Source organism: Cinclus cinclus, chromosome 2, assembly GCF_963662255.1.
Source record: "Cinclus cinclus chromosome 2, bCinCin1.1, whole genome shotgun sequence".
NCBI lineage: Eukaryota > Metazoa > Chordata > Aves > Passeriformes > Cinclidae > Cinclus > Cinclus cinclus.
In genome coordinates this window covers 54,269,802-54,282,914 of record NC_085047.1, presented here as the reverse complement: position 1 = coordinate 54,282,914, position 13,113 = coordinate 54,269,802, and positions in this window count along the sequence as shown.

Here is a 13,113-nt window from a genome sequence, read left to right as displayed (position 1 = left end):
CTGCTTGACCAGGCAACGCTTTGTCTTTGATGAACAAGTGCTGTTGTTTGAGTCATTCTGAAACCGACAAAGGAAGCAAGAGAGAAATCATGAGGGACAATGCAAATAAGGGGTATGGGTCACTGCTGGGTTCCCACAGACTCTGTGCTCTTGGGCAGCTGGCTTTGGATACCCTCTTCCAGAAATGTACCTTTCATGCCTGCTGCAACTTACCTGGGAATTTGGGATCCAAAGAACACTGAAGTGCCCCCTCTTTTCCATGGAAACCATAGTTACTAGGATGTAACTGGGGTATATGTTTGAGTCTGGGTACTGTGGAGAGACACTTTTGATGTGGTAGGGGGAAGCAGGAAGAACAGTCAACTTGTTTTTGCTGAGCTTCTAGCTGTGGTACAGCAAAACCCAACCTTCCTTAGATAAACTTGGGAAAATTTGCTTTGGTATATAAACAACACCAATAGCAATCTGTGCTTTCTGCTTCCTTCCTTTACTGCTTTGTTAAAAGGTCAAGGACAAATGCTAAAACACTGAAGAGTGTACAGCAAGTGTTTCCTTTTCTCAATTTTACCCCTTCAGTGTGTTTAGGCCACTTTGTGTTAACCTGAATGACTTGACAGAAGATGCTGCAGTTTCTGTGAGTAATGGAAGAGCTGCTTAGAACTGATTTGTGCAGAAGATTTTTGGTTTAAATTGAACAAATAAAACTATCGTAATTTAGTTTTATGAGCTTTGACAAAAATAAAAGCAACATTAACAAAACGGTGTTTATTTGGTAAAAGAGTTCTAGGTTTGGACCAAGGACACTTAGCTTTTGGCAGTTTTGGAGCTGCATTTTCTTCTGTTCTTGAAACCTCCCATTTTTCATTGGGAAAGTAGATGTCTTCTGTGCAAATTTTTGTTAGGCTGAAAAAGCCCCTTTCCTGGGGTAACAATTTCTTGGACGGTCTTCCTCAGAGGGATCTACTGGCAGCTGCTCTGACAAGAAGCAGGAGGATGCGAAACTCTGAAAGAAATAATTGTGTCTCAGATGCCAGCAAGTGAAAAAAACCCTAAGGTATCACAGAATCATAGATTAGTTTGGATTGGAGGGGTCCTCTAAAGATCATTTAGTCCAACCTTCCCTGCAATGTGCAGGAACATCTTCAGTTAAATGAGGTACCTCAGAACCCCATCTATCCTGACCTTGAATGATTCCAGGGATGGGATATCTACATCTTCTCTGAGAAACATGTTCCAGTGTTTCACAACCCTCATAATAAAAAATTATTCTTTATATCTAGTCTAAATTTACCCTCTTTTGTTTTAAAACTGTTACCCATTGTTCTACAGCAACATGTTCTGATAAAAAAACTGTGTCCCCATCTTTCTTATAAGCCCCCTTTAAATACTGAAAAGATGTCCAATGCTTCCATCTTTTCACCTGACAGATAGTCCATTATTCTGTTCCTTGCTCTTCAGCTACTCTACCATGGCATGCCAGTAAATACAACCTGTTCCAGTGCTTCTCCACCCATACAGTAAAGAATTTCTTTCTAATATCTCACCTAATCCTACTCTCTGTCTGTCTAAAACCATTCCCCCTTGTCCTGTTATCATATGCTGTTGTAAAAAGTCTCTCTCCATCTTTCTTGTAGGCTCCCTTCAGGGAGGCCACAATTAGGTCACTCCAAAGCTTTCTCTTCTCCAGGCCAAAGAATCTCAATTCCCCTACCCTTTCCTCAATAGGAGAGGTATTCCAGCACTCTAATAATCCCAGCAATCCTCTTCTGGAGTCACTCCAGCAGGTCCATGTCCTTCCTGTGCTGGGACCCCAGAGCTGGGTGCAGCCCTGCAGGTGGGATCTCACAGAGCAGAGCAGAGGGACAGAATCCCCTCCCTCCCCTGCTGCCCACGCTGCTTTGGATGCAGCCCAGGATATGTTTGGCTTTCTGGCTGTGAGTGCCCATGGCTGGGTCATGTCCAGCCTCTCACTCACCAGCAACCCCATTCTTCTCCTCAGGGCTGCTCTCAATCTGTTCATTCTCCACCTTGCATTGATACCAGGGAGTGCAGCACTTTGCACTTCTTGTTAAACCACATGATATTCTTTCCTATGGGTCCACTTCTCCAGGTCAAGAAGCCAGATTCCTCCTGGTTTCTAGACTACTGTCAACTTTATGCAGGCTTCTTCTTTAAAGTGAAGAGGACTAAATCAGGCACTCCAGATTTTCTGCTAAGCTTGCCTGTAATCACTTTTCCCATGACCCTTTCAGATACTCAACATAACCCACTGCAGTGAGGGTGGATCTGTCTTGCATTTCTTTTTATGCCCTCTCCCCTTTTCCATTTCATCCCTGTAATTCCTCTTCAGACCTTCATTGTCCCACACATCCAGGGTGTGGAACTAGAGAAATGCAAAGATGGTCTGAAAGGTCTTGACTGCTGGGAGAGATAAACCCAGGCTGGGCATGATTTAGAAAATACCGTGGAACAAAATGATAGGGACGGGTCTGAAAAACACACCTACAACCAAGGGGCTGTTCCAGTGAAGAATAGCTGGTCCCTTTTTGGGTGAGGTCCTTATGGGTTTCACTTCTTCTTTTTCTAATTTTTCAATTTATAGCATCTATCTGGATTGAGATGCAGTCCCAGCATTCAGATCCCAGTTCCATTTTTGTGTGCTGCCTCAGATTCACCACTTCCTGTGTGGATGCCCCTTTTCTGTCAACAAAAGACTGTTGCCAGTGGGATTTTGGGTTGGCCTTAGTGGTCAAGGAAACCAGCGTTCTCCCTGGTTTTGTTAAGATGTCTTCTGTTGTTTCTTTGGTACTCACTTCAGAGATAATTGTGACATATGACTCAGACAGCAGGGTCAGTATCCTCGTTTATGGGTTTTAGGGAATAAAGAGGTGACAGATTTAGAGAAAGAAACCAATAATGATTTTTATCTACACTACACTTTTTCTACTTTCCCTCCCTGTCTTATTTTTCAGAGATTTTGCACATTTTGCTTTATCCCTGGTGATGTCTGATCTTGCATTTACCCTAAAGCCAAGCTTTACCAACAGACGTGTGACATCTGTGTCTTTTATCACCCAGTGCCAAACAGGCAGTGATGCAAATCCACTTGCCATGAGAGAGGCTTCTCCTCACCTGGATGATCATGAGTGCAAGGGAGCATTCTCAGCCAGTACACATTGCTTCTCAGGAGGGCTGGGGAACAAGTGGTGTTACCTTGTACTTTGTGCATCATGACAGCTGAGCCATCATGAGTTGTGCTCCCAAGTGCAGATTGTTGCCTTGTTAGCCTGTGGAAATGTGCTGTCTTCAAGTGGATTTAGGATAGCAGTGGTTACTTCCAGGTTCTGGCTATTGTCTGAGAACCTTGATGTGTTTGGGAGCAATAAATTGACTGAATTTTTCTGCTGTCTGCTGGATGGCAATCAACTGATACTGCACTTTGATCATGTCAGATGTGATTATTTCCACTTTGAATGTATTTACAGACACAGGTTTCATCTGTGCCTGGTGTGGCATTAGCATTTCCAGACAGTCTGATTTTGAGATGGGAAAGCTACAGGCGTCCTTTAAGTAAGAAAGAGTCTAGACTTGACTCTCTGTCGTACCATGGAGATAGTCCTGCAGCAGAAAAATTCATGGAGGAAAGTGTAGGGTAGGAAGGAGTATGAAGGCAGCAAGCCCCTAGTGACTCACATGGAGGTGAAGTCGCTCCTGTGTGCAAGGCACATAGTGCAAATCTGTGCCATGCCCTTGAGGACCATGTAACTGGTTCCTGCCCCGTGTACCTCAGCCTGAAGTTCATGAATTTGCAGCACAGCCTCTCCATCACCGCTTCATGCCGAGGCAGCTGCTGTCTTGAATCATCACCTACCATTTAAGATCGATTGAGAGAGTTCATCCGGGGATATGTTTTAAGGAGACTTTGGTACCTGTGTGCAGGTGAGGATGAGTATCTTGGCTGCCAATCCTTACCAACCACCTTCTGCCACTTAAGTCCTGTTGCATGATCTGAAGCAGAGAAAATGCATTAACTGTGCTGCATGGGGTACATGGAACAGGTATCTCAGACGCTATGAAATTTGGGAGGTCTCAAGAACTCAACAGACTTTAGGTAATGTCCTCTTTCTTCCCACTCAGGTATTTTGCTCTGTGTGGTTGCTCCTTCAGCACACATCCCTGGAAAAAAATGAGTTTAATACAACCAAAATGTCTTTCTAGACACCCTTTTCAGAGGATCCAGGGTGCAGTTAATGAGGAGACAGAGAAATTATTATGGTAAGTTTTCATTTTTCAAAAAAACACAGTTGAACTCTAAAAAAAGAGACAAAACCGCAGGCTGAATATCACAGGGAGAAAAAATCCTGGCCATGAAACTTATCTAATTTTCCAAGGGAAATGGTGGAAACCTTATCATGTAGGACATTAAAATAGGCAACCCAGAGAACTAGAAAAAATGTTGTTGTGAAATTCCCTTCACTGGAAAGTAGGTGGACTGATATTGCTTTATGTGTCTTTTACATTTATCAGTCCTTCTCAGAGCTATCCTCTGCATCCTAAAGAAACATCCTTTGGCTGCTTTGTCTCACAAGTAATTAGGTAGAAATGAGTATATCACTAAGTATATTTCAATATGTGTCCTCAGCTGGCTGGAACTCAACCCGGGGATTCAGGATCTGCTTGTAATTAACATTCCATAGTAAGACTCCACACCCTCTATTTGTCTCTTCCTAATTATGTGTTGGAAATACACATTTCTCCTACCATTTGCGATTTCAGCAGAGATGTTTTAGCTGGGCTTTAAATTGCCCTTTACCTCAATTTAAATATTCCCTGTTATTTTAGGTTTGTAGACATTACACAAATAAACCTTTTCTCAAGGTGTCATAGGGAAACAAGCCACTGACTCAAAAAACCAAAACAAAACAACCCCAAACCCAACTACTGATCTGCCTTCTGGATTGACAATATCACAGATTTAGGCTGTGATCTGTTGGCTCTTGAGGGTTTCAATACTGGTAATTAAAGGTGTCACTCCTAATTAGCATGAGAGCCTGTGGATGTGAAGAGTAATTGCAACTCAGGCTGCTCACAGATCTTCTTTCTGTGAAACTGTCTTTCCTGACAGTTCATTAGAGCAACATTTTCATGGGAATACATCTGCTGGGGGTGCTTTTCATCACGAAGGTTTGACTGCATTAGAAAACGGAGGAACAAAATGCTTCAGCTGAGGATGAATGAGGGCTTTAACTTGGGTCTGTCAGCAAGGGACTGAATGGCTGCGTCTCCAGGTGTGATAACAAAATTGTGCCCACTGTGGGCTAGTCTTTAACAAATTCACCAGTGATCACTCTGCTTGCCTGTTCTATCTGTCTTTCCTTCAGCTTATCCAAAGGCTCATGTTCCCTGAGCCTGCTGTGCCCAAGGTGGGGCACAGGTCTCACATCTGTCCAGGGACAAACAGCAATAGCATTCAGAACTCAGTGAGAAGCCAGAACACACAACCCTGGATTTTCAGGGAGATACATCAATCCCTGTGTGGGTCCTAAGAGAGTGCCCAGGGATATGTGAGGAAGCTGAAGTGTCAGTCTCCCCTCTGGTTGGTAGGAAATGGGTGAGGTCCCCCTGTCTGAAGCCCCCTGGCTCTGGTCCTGCTGGAGTTCCTCCAGCTGGGTACCGCTACCATGCTGCTTGCAGAGCTGTGCTGGGATAATGTGTGTCTGAGGGCAACCAAAACAGTTTGTTCCCAGACTCTACAGAGTTTTTAGTGCCCTTGACTGTAATGGTAATTAAAAACAAACAAATCTGGATGAGTTCTGTGGGGCTGCCAGATCCCACAGAGATACCTCAGCTTTCCTTTATGTTTCATATGGTAATGGCAGGCCTGATGGTGAACTCTCTGCTGCTACTAGTAAATGGTGACAGACGAGAGATGTCACTCTGGAGGCAGTGGGTGAAAATGTGGCTCTGCTGGAAGCTGGTGGCAAAACTCCTGTTGACTTCAGTAGAGCCAGAGCATTTTGTGCAGTTATTTTCCATATTATTCACATGCAGGGGGAGGCATCTACCCTCCCAATGCTTCTCTTTTTCTCTACTGATTAATAAGTTAACAGTAAGAAAAATACTTTTTTTTTCTGGAATGGTTCATATTTGGGAAATCCAATTCTGACCTACTAAGCCTGCTCTGACTGTTTTAGCCTGGAGGCAAATTTGCAAACTGGCCTAGGGAAGCTGGTACTTGTTATTGTTGCTTCAAAGACTGTCTATGTGGGAGAGGGAATGAGATGTGTTGGGATTAAAATACCCTAGCTGTAAAAAGCAGTAATAATTACCGTCTACATGTGGGCAAGTCAAAAGGGGTTATTACCAAAAGAAATTTAAACTCCTGTTTGCAGAGAAAACTGCCTGAAATCCAACATTATTCATCTGTCCTGTGCAGATTGTTTTTAAAAACTTTTCTTCGAACACCACTTTTGTAAGGCAGAATTTAATGGATAAAGACAATGTTAAGAGGCTTGGCATCAGGTAAGTGATGGTGTAATGGGAATTACAAAAGACAGGTCTGCTCCCAGGAGCCCTGGGGTCCAGGGGGCCAGCAGAGCTGCCTCCCGTGAGAGTGCACAGAACTCACCCTCCAGTCAGGCTGTGTGCTACTTGTCTGGTCTTGGTCTGGCTGCTTGAGAGCATCAGTGTGCTCACAGAGCAGTGATCTTTTTCATAGAGCATTTTGCTGTACCCTGCTGAAGCAACTAATAGATTCATAGGTTTGAAAAGGACTATCAATTCATCATCTGATTTTATATAGATACTGTGCACTTCCATGTATCCACCTGCATTCCAGTAACTTGTGATACACTAATTCATACTTTCCCAAAATGCATCTGCCTTTCTTCTGAGAATATTGCTGTTCAGTACATTACATAATTTCACGTTAATTATTTTCACTCAGTCTATTCTCATTTACTTTAATGAAAATCCTCTTCAGACTTGTTCATGAAAATGGGAGGAGAATTAGTCTGCCCTGATGTCTGTGAGGATAACTTCTAATGGAGAGCAGTTGGCTTGTTGCTCTCTGGTTTTTTGCATGGGCTTTCACAGAAAAGCATAAGAGAGATCTATAATTTTTGCGGGTTCTCTGCTTTTTCATAAGTTCACCAGTTCAATCCCAATCATGAAGATCGTCCTGTGTTGTTGAAAATTCTCATTGAAAATGTTCGGAGTATGAAAAGAAGTGCTTTTCAATCTGCTGTAATTAATAAGAGAGTTTCCTAACCTACAGCAGGATGTGTGAGAAAATTCCTATGCCTGTAAAATACTGGCTGATGATGCCACATGCCATTCCTCCAGCCTCCAGTCTTGTGTTAGAAGTTCAAAGAGGTAGTGTGTGTGTGCAATACCACTGCCTCATTATAGCTTCTACTGACAGAACGCCATGCCACAATTCTGTCAGCTCCAAGATTAAGATATTTAATAGCGTCATTTGAGTTGTCTTACAGCAAGATTCAATCGGTTTTTCATTGCATACATTGTTGGCTATCATTTGATTGGGCAATGCCTTAATGTACGTTCAGTTTGTAAAGGCTGTTGCACAATGCTCTATTCCCTGTTGCTTCATGGAAACTTGGACTTCCTCTTAGCTTCACTTTCTGTGAGTTATACGCTGCTGGGGAACTGTCTGAATCAGAAACCAGTCATAATGAGAGCATCTGTTTTATTTGTGGTTTTGGGTTTTTTCTCTATTCCAGGTCCACAAACTCGATCCAGTGACATATGGTTTTCATTTTTATGGTTATCAAAACCTATTTATTCATTCACGGGGCAGAAGCAAGAACATTTTCCTTCCTTAAGGTCCTGGTGTGTAAGTTTGGCAAATAACTGCCTTTTATTTTACTGTTATGCATTCCTTTTTCTTACCATCTGCTAAAAAAGATTTATCTTGTATAACAACTATTTTCACAATTTTTATCACCACAAATTAAAAATCATGTATAGATGCAGTAATTTTCTTTCAGTCTCTATCTATTTCACACCCACCTGTATATGAAGTGCCTTCAGTACATGTAACCTTGGCACCACATGGATCCAAAAAGATCCAGCTGCTTTACCAACCTAATGAGGGCTGTATTTGTAGACATGAAGAAATACTGCCCATGAATTTTGCTAAGTTTTCATAGATTCTGCTGCTTCACACTGGGGTGACCAAAGAGGTTTCACAGAGTGGCTGCCTTCCTTGCCCTCTCCATCCAGTTCTGGGGGATGGATAAGTAGTGCTCCCACTCTTCTATTGCCCTGAGTACCACTGCCTTCTCTGCTGCTGTCCTTGAAGAGGACAGCTCTTGGGTTCAATTTATCATATCCTCACACAGATGACCAAAGCCACCTGGATGATTTGCTTGCTAAAATTATATTTATTTCCCTATGAGTGATTATAAAGAGGTGTTAGGTCACTGCCTCATATTTAGGTGTCTTTAGTGTTGACATGTTAAGCAGAGGAAACAAATCCTATCCAAGCATCCCAGCTGAGGAGACTACAAGTGCCTGTTTATTCCTTATACTACTGATAACAAACTCCTGTGTGTCCCTTGTTCTGTGGGACCATGGAGCCTCTGGAGTTCACAGTCTGACTCATAGCAATTGATGAAGACCAAGGGTCAAACAAGGACCAGGAGCAATGGCCAGCAAGTTCCATGAGCATGGAAAGAAGGTAATTTTAATTTGGTGACTGAGGCAGACTACACAGTGCTGACTCCAAACCACCCTATAGAGATTTTGCTGAAAACAAACTAGACAGCTGTCCTTCTGAGCTTCTCCTAACCAGGCTCTCATAGAGAAACAATTAGCTTGGAAAACACCTCTGAGAACATTGAGTACAAGCTTTGACTGAACACCAGCATGTCAACAAGACCATGGCACTAAGTGCCCTGTCCAGTCTTTCCTTAAAAACCTTCAGGGACAGTGACTCCACCACATTCCTGGGCAGTTCATTCCAATACCTAATTTTCCCTACTGTGAAGAAATTTTTCCTAATATCCAACCTAAACCTCCACTGGTGCAGCTTAAGACGGTGTCCCTTGTCCTACCACTTGTTGCCTGGGAGAAAAGGCTGAGTCTCACCTGGCTACACCCTCCTTTCTGGTGGTTGTAAAGAGCAACAAGGTCTCCCCTGAACCTCCTCCAGGCTAAACACTGCCAGGTCCCTCAGCCATTCCTCATTGGAAATGTGCTCCACACCCTTCCCCAGCTCTGTTGCCTTTCTCTGGACTTGCTCCAGAACCTCAGTGTCCTTGTAATGAGAAATGAATACAGGATTTGAAGTGTGGCTTCACCAGTGCCAAGTACATGGAGACAATCCCTGCCCTGGTCCTGCTGGCCACACTATTGTTGATACAGGCCAGGATGCCATTGGCCTTCTTGGCCACCTGAGCACACTGTGACTCATGTTCAGCTACTGTCAACCAGCACTCCCAGGTCCTTTTCCATCAGGCAGCTTTCCAGCCACTCTGCCTCAGCCTGTAACAGTGCATGGGTTTGGTGTGGCCAAAGTGTAGAGCCCAGCACTTGGTCTTGTTGCACCTCATGCCATTGGTCTTGGCCCATCGATCCAGCCTGTGCAGATCCTTCTGCAGAGCCTTCCTGACCTCCAGCAGACTGACACTGACCCAACTTGGTGTAGTCTGCAAACTTGCTTCAAGGTGTGTTTTGTCTCAAGGTGGCTCTATTTTTGCAGTGGGCCCTGCTTTGAATGGCATTGGACTTCCTCTTCCAGGGACTAGATGGCCAGCTGTGGCAGTCCAGTTGATCTGCAAAATAATGCAGTCATTGGTTTAGCTCTGTGTGTAAGTTGTAAGTAGCATTTATATAGCCTTGACCTTCTGAGGCTTTCTTTCCTCTCATGAGTGCCACAGTATGTGTGAACATGGTGGACTGGATTTTCTCTTGTCCCAGCGTCCATGTCATGCTCTGTCCCTTTTGCAATCTGACTGTATTCTGAAAAGACTTTCTCTGGCTGTCACTTGCAATGTTTCTTGTCTGAGTAAGTGATCCCTTACAATACTGGAAAATTGCCAGTAGGTCCTCCAGGGAATTGATGTTTGTGTCATCATCTGAAGATTGCTTAAATGCCCTAAATATCAACACTTGCTGCCAACTGGTCACTTTGAAATCAGTAGGGCCTTTAAATCAACAAGCATTTACTGTCTCTAGTATTTGCCCTGTGCCATGAGCTGGGAAGCAGTTGTTTGCTTTTCCTACTTTCTTCCCCAGCTTCTATTTGTGCCCTAGTTGTGCAGTTGTCATACTACTTGCACTAAACCTGTATGAATTTCTCCACTGTCACAATGTGGCAGCTTTCCTGGGTACTGGTGGCTGGGCTGCCATGAGTGGTTGACAGGTTGGAGAGCTGTAGGCAGGAGGCAATTCTGTGAGTAAGGCAGAAGTGAAATATTCCTTGGTGTCCACCCCGTGGTTTTAATATGTTCATCAATTAGAGAGAAATCTTCTGGGAAGGGGTGATACATAATACAAGATCCTGCACTGGGCTATGGGTGCTGGACTAGATGATCTTTCTCTACCTCCTTATGCACTCTGTGGTTCAGTACCACGCTAATGACAGTATTATACATGATCTGGACTTATTGATGGTCACTAATTGCTAAAAATAGAGCAGAGATGGAAAAAAACAGCTATTACTTTAATATGCAGTACTCCTAACTTGAAGCCTTTGTCTGATGAAAACAAAAGCATATGCTGCAGCCCTTGTTCTGCACGTTCTGCAAAGTCAGGGTATCCCTGGCATAGATTGCTGAAGGCCAGGTTGTTTTAGTTAAAAATAAACCCAGAGCAATCATGACAGGTTTGTAAATTAATGTGGTGCATTCTCTGAGCACCAGCTCCTATCAGGGTTACTCTGGAGACCTCTCAGTGTCGTCCATCATCAGAGTCCCATCGCTCTAATGATGCATTTCATATTAACGTGGCTCCAGTTACTGGGAAGAGATTCTGCATGCTCAAACTGTAAAAAGTGTTACTGTTGTTAACCTCAGGTGTTCTCTCCTTACCTATGATGCCCTGGAGAATAGGCCAAATAGCTTCCACAAAGAAAAATCCTGTTTAATCCTTTTGCATTCAAAACAAAATGTTTTCTTCACTGCAATCTTTAAAACTCCATCAAGATCTTCTGATGATGTTTGAACAACAAACTGTTTTGTAAAGCTGACATTCCTATCCATATTAACCTTTATTAAAAGACTTTTAGGCTGGACTTAAATAATGCAATCTGCCCTTGAGACAGAGGTAACCCTGTGATTGCCTTGGCCAGCAGCACCATGGGAAAGGAGCTCTGACTCAGTCTCACTTCAGTGGCTGGTTCCCCTTCGGTCCAAGGGGAATTCCTATATATGAACTCTTTCCCAGACATAGGTTACTTCCCTCTTCACATGGAGTCAGCACTGCTCTCTTGCAGATTTTGCTGTGTTTTCCCCCTCTTCCCCTTCTCCTGGGCTCTGTGCTCCTCTGCACTGTTGTATGAGGCTTTATATCAGTGTAAACTGTTACCACTCCTTTAGACAAAAACATCTCCTCTGTACATGCAGAAGCAGGAAGTCAGACGTCTGAATAGTCTTCCCACAAATTTCAAGAATTACTCACATTCATTGTCATCTTCTCTGGGCTGCACTGCCTGGGGCATCTGTGGGTTCTGACTAGAGCTGGGGTCACACCCATCGACTTGAGGCATAGTTGAAACCTATTTAACCCAGGGCACACACTTGACACTAGTCATCTCCACACCCCAGATTTTGTCCCTGACTCCCACACCCCAAGAGGTCCTGAGCATCCCCCCAGCTAACCTTTCACACCTATCTACCTCTTCATGGGGTAAAGGGCCTGAGGGCAGGCGTAGATATGTTTAAAGGTGTTGCCTTTGTGTTTTCTGCCTGCATGACTGGTTTTGGGTTGGCCACAGCTTGTCTGCCTTCATGGTTTAATTGTGTAGCGTTCCTCTATGTGTTGGGAAAACCCCAGCTATACTTTGCCATGGAGGACATGAGGCCATTATTAAAATGGTCACATGGAATGTGAGTTTGTGTTTGAACCCTGCAAGCTGACTGCATGGGAAAGCATAGATCCACATATGGGGTAGACATGCTTGGCTCCGTGCATGGGGCTGGTCCTCAGAGCAGACTTGGACCAGGACCTTTGGGTTTTGTGGAACCACTCGATCGCGTGGGCTTGACTGTAAACATTTGCCTGCTCTAATGAATTTGGATCATGCCTGCCCTCTTACCTCTGAATTGGCCAGCAACTTCAATCACCCTCTTCTGAATGCACCTGTGATACTTCAGAAGAAATACCTGGTTCAATTACTGCAGATATTCCAGCTGCCCTTTCTGGCTCCCTACTAGTTGGTATAGGTCCAGCCATGAGGAAATCACTGGTGGATATAGCCTGAGTTTCCACAGTGGTCTGTACCAGAGATCTTGATAACATGCAGCTGATCATGGTTTTTCATGCCAGAGGCACACTCCCTAGCCTAGGAGGATTATCATTCAGAAAAGAAGCTTAACTGCAGACCTGCTGTGCATGAGGTAGCAGACACATGCTGAGTAGGGTGTGCTGCAGTTTGACAGCAAAGAATCATTAATTGAACATCACCATGTCAACTAAATCATAGCATTAAGTGCCATGTCCAGTCATTTCTTGAACACTTCCAGGGATGGTGACTCCACACTTTCTCGGTCAGCCTGTTCCAATCCTTGACCGCCCATTCCATGGAGAAATTCCTCATGATGTCCAACCTGAACCTCTTCTGGTGCAGCGTGAGTCCATTTCTTCTTGTCCTGTTTCTCAGGAGGAGAGGCTGACCTCCACCTTGCTATAACCTCCTTTCAGACAGTTGTAGAGAGCAATAGGTCTCCCCTGAACTTCCTTACCTCCAGCCTTAACAACTCAGATTCTCTCAAGCACTCCCCATATGACTTACTCTCCAAGCAGTTTGTCTTATACATCACAGAATTAAGGCAAGAAATTCCTCATCCCTGTCCTTCAGGCTGGCTTCCTGGAGCAATCCTGTATTTCAGACTTCTGACAAACACAGTGATAGTGGTTCAGGCTGTCTCT